The sequence below is a fragment of the Oxyura jamaicensis genome, chromosome 26 (genome assembly GCF_011077185.1).
Source record: "Oxyura jamaicensis isolate SHBP4307 breed ruddy duck chromosome 26, BPBGC_Ojam_1.0, whole genome shotgun sequence".
NCBI lineage: Eukaryota > Metazoa > Chordata > Aves > Anseriformes > Anatidae > Oxyura > Oxyura jamaicensis.
This window is the reverse complement of record NC_048918.1, coordinates 2,893,768-2,904,294: the sequence shown is the minus strand read 5'-3', so window position 1 is coordinate 2,904,294 and position 10,527 is coordinate 2,893,768. Positions and strand designations below refer to the sequence as shown.

At 57.1% G+C, this 10,527-nt stretch overlaps 1 long non-coding RNA gene across 1 annotated transcript; it reads left to right on the top strand.

Moving 5' to 3' along the window:
• Positions 1 to 70: 70 nt before the first annotated feature.
• Positions 71 to 1,834, top strand: LOC118178627. The gene is made up of 2 exons (XR_004756235.1): positions 71 to 195; positions 1,247 to 1,834. It is a non-coding gene; the product is annotated as an uncharacterized LOC118178627 (long non-coding RNA).
• Positions 1,835 to 10,527: the final 8,693 nt, after the last annotated feature.

Below are 10,527 nucleotides of genomic sequence, written 5' to 3'. Positions count from 1 at the left end.
GGAGAGGAGGAGCGGGGCGGGGGCCGAGCCGCACCTGGCACCGGCTGGGGCACGGGGGCGGTGGCACCGGGAACGGGGAGGGACGGGGCACGGGAACCGGGAGCGGCTGCTGGAGGAAGAGCCGGGAGCACCGAGAGCACCGGGCGTGGGGGTCCTGGGAGGACCTGGGTGTGGGGGAGCCGGGAGCATCCCTGGGTACGAGGGTCCAGGGAGCACCGGGCACCGGGGACCCAGGGGGACCTGAGCACGGGGGAGCCGGGCACTGGGGAAGTGCCCCGTCGGTATCGTGGTGGGGAGCCAGCCCCAGCATGGGTAAGGGGGAGCTGCCCAGGGGCCGGGAGGGGCGCACCCCGAAGCCAGGGGTGATGCTGAACCGTTCCCTTTAGGGGCCAGAGGTTTTGGGGTCCCCTCTGCGGCGTGCCGGGGAACCAGCCAAGCTGCCCTGCTGCTGCAGCCACACTTTCATCCCCATGGCTGGGAGCTTGTCTGGACTTGGGAACGCCGTCTGGGCTGTGCAGTCACCTGTGCTGGCGTTTGTTCATCGGGCAGAGCTTTGCTCCCCTCTCAGGGTGACTCAGAGGTAGCTGGGCCAGCTCCAGGGCTGCAGAGGCCAGTTGCCAGCTCCCTGTGCTGCTGGGGGAAGCAAGGTTCGTTAGTGCTGCGATGCCGGGGCTGCTCCGTCCCCACCAGGCAGCCTGCGGGGTCGCTCTGCTTTGCTGGGCTTTGCTCATGGTTTCACCACTCCAGACCCATCAGTGGGAAAAGACTCTCTAAACCCAGTGGTATCTTTAAAAAGAAAAATCCCCTTTCCCCATCATTCACCCGCCCAGACCTTCGATGTTTCCTCTGCCACTTTTAGGCAGTGCTTACACAGCAAATAAAGCACCCAGAGGGGGCTTTGGGCACAGCTACGAGGATTTTAGGCGTGATGAGCTATGCACAGATCTTAGCCTTAGTGCCGGAGCGTGGCTGTTTTCAGACATAGCCCAGTTTTCCTACACCAAATCCCCTCCCTTCGTGCACTCTGACAACTCCCATCCACTTTCCTTCTCTGCCGCTGCTGCCTCGCTGAGGTCCTCAGGGATTTGCTGGTCTGGGGACGGTTTCTGGCTGATCTCGAGGGGCTGGAAGAGCACTTGTGCATCTCGGAGGCGATGGCAGCAGGAGTGTTTGTTGCTCCTAGGAGAAATTTCCTGTTGGCACGGCAGGAGAATAAAAATTTAGGGGTTTTCCCTTTCGATTACAGAGGAAAATCCCTCCTTTCCTGGAAACTGGAGCGACTCTGGAAGAATGGCTGCTGCCTTCAGCCAGAAGAAATCCCCAAATTCCTTTTTTTTTTTTTTTTTTTTTTTTTTTTTTTTTTTTTTTTTCTGTACGCACAAATATTTTCTGCTTGCTCCCTTTAAGCCAAGCTTCCGACTACGATCCTGCTTCGATAACGCCTTGACTCTGCTCAGACGCCTTCTGGGCGCAGAAAAAAAGAGCCGTGTTCCCAGCCACAAACCTCCCCGCTGCCGAGCAAACACTGTGTCCCTTTGTGCCCCTGGCACAATCCAGCAAACCTGGCGCTGCTGAAAGAGGTTGAACTTTGAATATCCCCACTGAAAGCTCTTTGCTGCAGGAACCCAGCCACCCACCGTGACAACAAACGGGCACATTGTGGGACCTGGGGGGCTTCTGGCCACTGCGGATGCAAAGCTCGCCGTTGCACTGCTCCATTGTCGCTGCCAAAATCGTTTTGCTTCACCAAACTGAGCCCGGAGAGCTTTGTGTTTTGTTTTGTTTTTCCCTTGCAGCCCCAGTGCTGATGAATACACGCTGGTATTTGGTTTTCTGCTAGCGTGGTGTATTCAGGACGCAAACAGCCCGCTGCAAACCCTCTCCCTGTGGAGCCCTGGGCATTGTGCTGGGACCCCGCTAGCACTGCAGCTCCTCCTCCTCCTCTTCCTCTCTCGCCCCTCACCTCGTTGCCCCTTGACTCACCCCGGTGCCTCCTCACCCTCTCCCCATCCCCTCACCAGGTGCCACATTTCAGGAGGACGTTAGGAGCTGGAGCTTCTTGGCTCAGCATCCCTGCAGCGTGGGAGCCGTGTTGACTTTACCCCATAACAAAACTAGGGCTGGGGCACGGGAATGGGGGCCCGGGTTCCTGGTGGGACCCCCCTGCGCAACCTGAGGCTGGTGACCTGCCTTGGGGTTTGGGCCAGGGCCCCCATGGACACATTTCCAGCTTTTTCCCCCTCCAGGGCGCTTGTCCCACTGGATGGCAGCATTTGAGCAAAGACACTTCTCCGGAGAGCTGGCGGGAGAGGGAAGCTTCCTCCGGAGACTTTTCTCTCTGCTTGTCCGGCTCTTGGGAGGTTTGCTGAGGGCAGGTGGGCTCAGCTCACTTGTGTTTGCACCGTTTCTGCCCTGTTTGGAGCTGGGTGATCCCCAAATCGGAGTGCCATGTAACATCCTCCACCTGCCCCTTTCCCCTGATGTTCAGGGATGCAAGGGGCCATGCCCGGACACGGGGGCTGAGCACCAGCTGGGATGCTCTGTCCCACAACCAGGAGTGAAGAAGTCTCAGACTGGGTGAGGAAGAGAGATGCCAACCCCATGGGACACTGAAAATGGGGCTTCTTAGCAAGATGCATCCCCTATGGCCCTACACCCCCCTGCTTCCATACCCAGGGTGCAGAGAGCCCTGTTTCAAAATCACCCCCTCACACATGCCACAATTGCTGCATGAAAAAAAGCCTCATCTTTTAGACTGAGTGACTATTTCTTGCATGGTGGTTGCAGAGGGGGGTGCAAAGCTCACAGTGATTAAAAAGCAAAGCAAATCCATCTGCTTTTCCTTGCACCAAGCTGGTTTTAATCCCAAGTATTTTAATCTGCCCTTGAGATTCCTTGGACGTGGTGTTTGGCAGAGGGGCTCGGGCAGCACTGGGTGGGAGGGCAGGATTGGTCCTGGGCTGCAGCCCCCACCCCCACCCCCCCCCCCCGCCAATATAGTGCAGGGAAACCGTTCCTTTCTGGGGCTGTTTGATGGTCAGGAGGAGCAAAGACGTCTCAGCTTACAGGCTCACGGCTGGGCTGGCATCGCTGGTTTGCAAGCGGGCATCCATAGATGGAAAGGGTCGCGCTGCGCAGCCTCCCCTCAGGTGTAGCACGAGACCTTCCTCAGCCTCCCCGTACTGAGCCAGGAACGTGTCCCAGGTTAAAATTCCGGCTCTGGGCTGCTTTGGCCTTGGCAGTGTGTTTCAGGTGTTAATCAGCTGCAGCGTGCAAAGCTTGCGTCCGTCTGGGTGCACGTGGTGCTGGCTCTCAGGTGCTTGCTGCCCCTATTCCGTGTTTCTCCCTCCTCTTCGCCCCCCAAGCGGGGCTCTGGCACAGAATTAGTGCCCAGCTGAGCTCGAGAAACTCGCAGCATATGTGGAGGCAGGTGTCCAACCTCCAGGTGGCCTTTGCAGAGTTCTGGACGTTGCCACTCTGAAGCATCGTGGCTCAGGGACCTGCCAGGGTGTAGGGGACACCGGGGCACCAGGGCACTGGGGATGGTGGTGGCTCAGCCCCTGGGGAGCGTGGGACGATGCTGGGCTGGGGCAGCCAGTGGGGAGCCTGTTTTGCTTCTTCTCAAAGAAAAGAAGGAGAATTGGGATTTTCAGGATTTTCCCAGCTGGGCTGAGCAAGCTGGGATGGGGAGGGCAGAAGCTGGGGGTCAGTCCTGCCTCTGATGGCCTGGGGGGGCACCCCCATGACACCTGCTGCCCTGCACGTGGTGCTGGCCCCAGAGTTTGCCCCACTCTCTCCAAGGAGCAAGAAGCATTTGCAGCTCAGAAGTGCCCTGGGGGGGCGGGGTGCACTGGCACAGCAAGAGCCCCCCAGTTATGCTGGCAGGGCTGCAAACCTTGACCCCGAACCAAGCGTTTACTCAAGGAGCTCTGTAAGATTTGCTAATCTCGAAATATTGTTGGCATCCAGAGCAGTGATTTACTGCGTGTTTTGCCACAGCAAGAACTTTCCGAAAGGCCATGCTAAGTTTACACCGGAGCGGCCGGGATCAGATAACCGGCTGCTGGCTGCTCCCTCCGTTCCCCCCAGTCCCCGCTGGCTGCTGTGCTGGGGTGCAAAGGACATCAGCTTCCCCGCGTCCTGCGAGGAGGAGGTGACCCCAGTCACGAGCAGCAGCAGAAAGGGGACACTGAGGGTGTTTTTGCCCATCCAGGTGGCGGGGTGGGATGTGAGGAAGCTGTGGATTTGTGCACGGCTGTGGCACTTCGGTTTTGAAGTCAGACTGCCAGGGATAGGAAAGAGCCAGCCCCGGCGTCCTGGCCATGTTTCCTCCCCAAGGGCTTTGCAGGCTGTGAAATTAAATCAGCTTCTCAACATCACCGGCACTTGGGGCTGGATGTCCCCGAGCGTTCCTGCAGCATTTTGCCACCTGTGGGATCTCGAGGGCTTTGCGGGAGCTGGGGAGGAATGTCGTGGGATCCTGGGGTGTTCCCCGCTCCGCCCAACCGCTGTTTTTGGGGGAGGTCCTCCTCCCTCCTAAGGACCACAGCCCCCCTCCCTTGTCACCAGATCCCCTGGGATCTGTGCCACCCCCTAACCCCCAGGAGATGGGAACCAGCTCCCTGCACATGTTCATGGCTGAAGCCATCAGCAGGCTCAGTCCTCGCTTGGTCACAGTGGGCTGGACGCGGTGGCCTTCCCCTGCAAAGATCCACGAGCAGCCCTGCTGCGCTGGTGCGTGCATGGGCGAGGAGGAGGAGGATGAAGTACCCTCTACCATGGCTGTCTCCTTGCAAGTTTTTGGGTCAAGAGATAAAATCCCATTCACTCTCAGAACCCCAAGTCCTGGCCCAGCTGCTCTGGAGGTGCTTTGGGGTGATGCTTCCTCCAGGGAAGGCAGGGGGCTGTCACATGGGGCTGTGCCACCAGGGGTGGGGACAGAAGTGTTGGGTCAGGACAGGGAGGGGTGCCGAGGTGCCCCATCCATAGCCCCCCACCCTGTGGCAGCTGGAGCCCATGCATCTGCCTGTGGGGACATCAGGGACACTGAGAACCACACAAAAAGGGCATCTTCCCAAAGCCTGGCTCTGTATCTGGAGGGTTTTGGACGGATCTAGGGTAAGGACTGCTCGATTTAATGTCCCCATGATGCTCTCTGGTGGCAGCAGGGAAGGGTGCAGCTGAACCACTGTTGGACAACCCTAAACCAGATTGTTTTCCCAGTTACTGGGGTCTGGTGCGAGTCACTGGGATCAGGGGATGTTCTGACCCTTTGTAGTCCCTCTGATCCAGCAAACTCTGCAGGGAGGAGGCCACAGCAGGGAGGGTCCCGCATGAAAGTGCCTGGGAAGAGGGGGTCTTGGGGGGGGGGGGGGTTGTCCAGAACCTGTTGCCCTTTGTCCAGGATTTGCTCCCCTTGGCCTCTGAGCGTCCTGGGGAGGGACAGCCCTCAGGGTGCCTGCCACCACCACAGTGGCCTTGGGGACCTCTGCAGGCTACCAGCTGCCCCATCCGAACCATGGCTGGTCCTGGTGCCACCAGGTCTGGGATCAGGACATCATGCAGGTCCCCAGCATGGGTGGAGCACAACAGGGACTTTGCATGAGGCAAGGGGAGGAGGGTGCAGAAAGGAGGAGGGGATGGAGGCAGGTGTGGGTGCAGGTGGAAACATTTAGGGCAAATAAATGAGGGGTGTGGATGTGAAAATGTAAGGGAGGAGTTGGGAAGGGGAAGCAGAGATCCTGATCCTGATCCTGATCCTGATCCTGATCCTGATCCTGATCCTGATCCTGATCCTGATCCTGATCCTGATCCTGATCCTGTAGGAGGAGCCTTGAGGACACCAGGGGTGGCCTTGCTCCTTGACTGAGGTAATGGGATGCTGAAGGTCCAGTGAGACCAGGAGCATGTGCCCAGGCTGTAGTGGGCCAGTGGTGTTTTTTACATCAGGGCTGGACACCAGCTGGGCTAACTGGGATGCACTGGATGCTGACTAGGACTGCAGGGGTCAGCAAAGCAGGGCTCTGGGCTGAGATGTTTTCCCCTGCATAAGGTGAGCAAGCACCTGAGCAAGCAGCTGGCATGGTGAAGAAATCAGTCCTTGGTGCTGGTGGAGCCCAGGGCCGGGCTGGTTCCTTCTCTTGCAGAGCATCCCAGCTCCCTGCCTGCTGGCAGAGGGGTCACCCAGCAGCACTGGGCACAGCTCGGGGAGCGAAACGTGCAGCTGTGTGGCTGCGTCTCACCCCAGGGGAAAAGCTGAAATAAAATAGCAGAGGTTGCTTGGATCATTTTGGGACTTGCTGAGCACTTGACTTTTGATGGAGGGGGAACACAAGGTGCTGTCTGCAGCTTTTGCCTGTCCCAAACCGGGACCAGGGAGGACAGGTGGTGGCAGAGCCCTATTGGTGTCCCCAGCTGCTGTCCCCTCCCCTGGTGGAGGTGACCCCCAGGCAGGCTGTGGGCAACGGGGCTGGCATGGGCTCAGCCTGTCCTAGGTAAGCTCCTGCTGGCAGCCCCAGAGGTAGGGCAGGACTGGAAAAAGAGCCACCAAAGGCAGAGCGATGCCCCGGATCTGTCATTGCTTCTGGGTGCCAGAGGCACGGCAGGCAACTGATGTGGTGCCAAGGTCCGTGAGTGCTTCTGCCAGCTCATCACGTCCTGTCCCATGAGGCCACTGCTCCTGCCCTGTGCCGACCTTGCTCCGTGATGTGCCATGGGACCGCTCCGGCAGGGGCAGCGACGATGCTGCTCCACTGTGTTGTCCCCATCATGGTGCCATCCCCGGGGAAACTGAGCTGGGCTCGGCTCCCAGTGAGGCACTGGGCAAAGTCCGGGCATCCCCACGTGGGTTTCTCTGTTTCTCTCTCCCTGCCAGCTCGGAGGAGAGTTATCCCATCGCTGCCCAAAAATAGCACCCTGAAGATGCCGGTGGGGCTGGGTGTTTGCATCTGTGAGCCCTGCCCACATCTGGCAGCTCTCAATTCCAGCAGAAAGGCTTCAGTGCCAGGTACCCAACTGTGCTGCATCACGGGCTGATGCTGACGGTGGGGGAGCCCCAGATGCTGAATGGAGCCATGCTGGTGCTGGGAGCTGATGCGTGACCACGCAATGGGAACATCCCCAAGTGTGCACCAGGTGGGGCTGCACAAACCATATTTCTGTGCCTGGCGGAGATCCCAGTGGGAGCTTGGAGACACCCTGAATCAAGCTGGCTGCATCTCTGGTGCCTGGCTGTGTTTTCTACACCTTACCAGGACGCTTTAAAGCCGTGCTAGCTTCAATCTCCTGCCTGGGGGACTTGAGGAGAGGGGTCAAGCCCATGTCCCTGCTTGGCCCCAGAGCCCTTGCCTGCACTCATTGCTGCAGGGTGAAGTAAGCCTCCGCTTGCGTGTGGCGCACAAGTCGGAAAGCTTTTCTACGTCCCAGCCCACCTGCCGCCTGCCCTGGCCGCTTGACTCAGCACGCCGTGAATATCGCGGTGACGGGGAGCCTGGAAATGCTGCTGGGAGCCGGGCAGGCATGACGTGGTCTGCAGGGTGCTGAGAAACCCTGAGCTGGCAGCCGTGGTCGGCGGCTGAGTGGTCTTTGTGTGAGCACCCTGGTTTTTGGAGCTCTGGCTTAACCCCCCAGGGAGGGGATGGACAAAGAGGTCCCCATGCTGCATAGGAAGGGACAGACCTGCATGGGAAACATCTCCAGTCACATCCCTGGTTGGCAGCCTGGCCTGCCCCAGAGGTGTTTGAGAACCTCCTTTCTGCTGAAATCTGGGGTTTGGGGCATTTCTCCAGGCTGTTTGTGGAGTCTTCCATGGACTCCCAGGCCACACAGCACACACAGGGCTGGATATGGCCATTTGGAGATGGGGGACGGTTCCTGGTCTCTCCTGCTGGCTGGTTTTGGCTGTCTCCCACTGTGGGGTGGCAGTGGGAATGCTGTCAGCCCTGGGTGTCCCCTTCCCCACCCGGACACAGGCAGTGGGTGGCTGCTCCTTGTTGACCCCTACGATATATAAAGGGCACTTATAACAATAACGGAGAAAGACTTCCTTATCAGGGCCCATAGTGGCAGGACAAGGGGCAGCAGTTCTAAACTGAAAGAGGGAAGGTTTAAGTTGAAGGAAGAGATTTTTTTTTGCAATGAAAATGCTGAGACACAGGAACAGGTTGCCAGGGAGGTTATCCCCATCATTGGAAATTGGGTTGGACAGGGCTTTGAGAAACCGGGTTTAGTGTGAGGTGTGCCTGCCTACAGCAGGGGAGTTGGGCTGGGTGGTCTTTAAGAGTCCCTTCTAAACCAACAAAAACTTTGAGGAATTGTAACCACCCATACAACACAGATCCTTGATTTGGGTGTTTTGGGCCTTTGGTGTCTCTGCTTGGCTTTAGGCATGCAAGTGGAAAAACCTTGCCACCTCTTGCTGAATACTGGAGACCTGTTTCGGGACTGAAATCTCTAAAATCCTCCAGGATTTGGTCCAGCTGTCGGAGGCGTCTTCTGTCTTCCCACACAGACACATCAGCTGTCACCGCCGGGAATGCCTGGGCTTTCCTCCATTCCACCCAGCACGTCCCTGATGCTGTGATTTCCTAACCTGGCTCTTTAGGGGTGCAGCCAGATTTCTCTCACTGCACTGGGGTCCTGTCAGTAAGCCCAGCAAGAAAAATGGCCATTCTGCTTCTTCGTGGGGGGCTTGAATTACAGCGGCATGAGGAGGATCTAATTCTATAAGAAAGAAATGAAGATCTCATCCTTTAGACCTATATTTTACCTGGAGGATAAGTAAGGCAGTGTATCCATAAATGTGGACTGAAAATGTTGGCCAAAACCAATATATAAATAGTACCTACTTCCCGTACAGAAAAGATCATTTCTCACTGGAAATTGTGAATACCCTGCATTTCAGCTAAATCCCAAAATACTTCGAGTTTCAGGCAAAATGCACTGCTGTTTAAATTATTACTAAAATTTTAATGTCCAACAACCAGCACAGCCCATTCAGTGTGGTCAGTTTTCATGCCAAGGTGCAGCCCTCACCCAGGGGGCATCTGTAGTGGGTTCACGTGGCAAGGTTTGGGTGGCAGGGGGGGCATAGGGGTGGAAAGAACAATCCAGAAGTTGCCCCATGTTAGATAAGGGTCCTGCTACTGGCCAGAGCCGGGCCAATAAGCGATGTTGTTTGTGCCTCTGTGAGAGCATATTTAAGAAAGGGGAAAAAAACTGCTGGGGAACAGCAGCTGGGAGAGCAAGGAGTGCGACCCAGCCCTGCAGCCCCCAGGCTGGTGCAGCAGGAGGGCAGGAGGTGCTCCAGGCATGGAGCTGAAGTTCCCCTGCGGCCTGTGGAGAGGCCCCTGGTGGAGCAGGCTGTCTCCCTGCACCCATGGGTCCCACATGGAGCAGATCTCCACGCTGCAGCCTGTGCCGGTGGAGCAGGTGGATGTGGCCTGGAGGAGGCTGCGGCCCATGGAGAGCCCCCGCAGGAGCAGGCCCCGGGCCAGAGCTGCAGCCCGTGGAGAGGAGCCCATGCAGGAGCAGGGGGGCTGGGGGGAGCTGCTGCCTGTGGGGGACCCGTGGTGGAGCAGTTTGCTCCTGGGGGATGGACCCCATGGTACGGAGCTGTGTGGGAGCAGTTCTTGAAGAGCTGCAGTCTGTGGCAGCCCCTGCAGGCTCAATTCGGGAAGGATGGCAGAGATGAAGTGCCATAGACTGACCGCAGCCCCCATTCCCCTTCCCTTGTGCTGCTTGGGGGAAGGAGGTTGAAGAGGATGGATGGGGGGAAGGCGTTTTTAGCTTCTTTCATTTGTTTCTCACTTCTCTAGCTAGTTAGTAATAGGTAATGAATCTTACTGTCTTCCTATTCCGAGTCTGTTTTCTCCATCTTGATAATTGTTGAAAGATCTGATCTCCCTGTCCTTATCTCAACCCTTGAGCCCTTTGCATTGTATTTTCTTTCCCTTTGAGGAGGGGAAGTGAGAGAGCAGCTTCAGTGGAGCTTGCCTGCCCACCTGAGTAAAACCATCAGAGCATCTCCTTTCATCTCCGTCCCCAGATTAAGTTTTGTGACCCCGAAGTGGGGGGCCTCTTGCTGGGACACCCTGTTCCACCCTGGCCAGTGGAGTGGCTCCATGGGAGCAGCTTCTCCCTCTCAGTTTTGTACCCACAAGCGAAGCTGTCGTGGTGGATAACCAAAGACCTTCATCTCCTGCGGCTGGTCCCTGTGGGAACCCTTTGACTTTGGATTTGGGCAACCTGCCACAATGCCTTTGTGATCTATGACAGGGAGCGCAGTGCTTCTGTGCTTGGTGTATTCGACATCCGTCGGTCTCGTTGCGATGTGAGAATAAACAAGATGCCAATATACTACAGTAACGTGGCCCAGATAAGTCTGTATGATAAACCATGTTGATTCACTTGCTCTTAACCTATGAGTCATCCCGTGAGTCAACAGAGAAAACAGCATCTAAACGTCACCGAGCAGGTCTTAAAACCTCAAATTTCATTCATATCAAGAACTGCAAGTGAAATAATTGC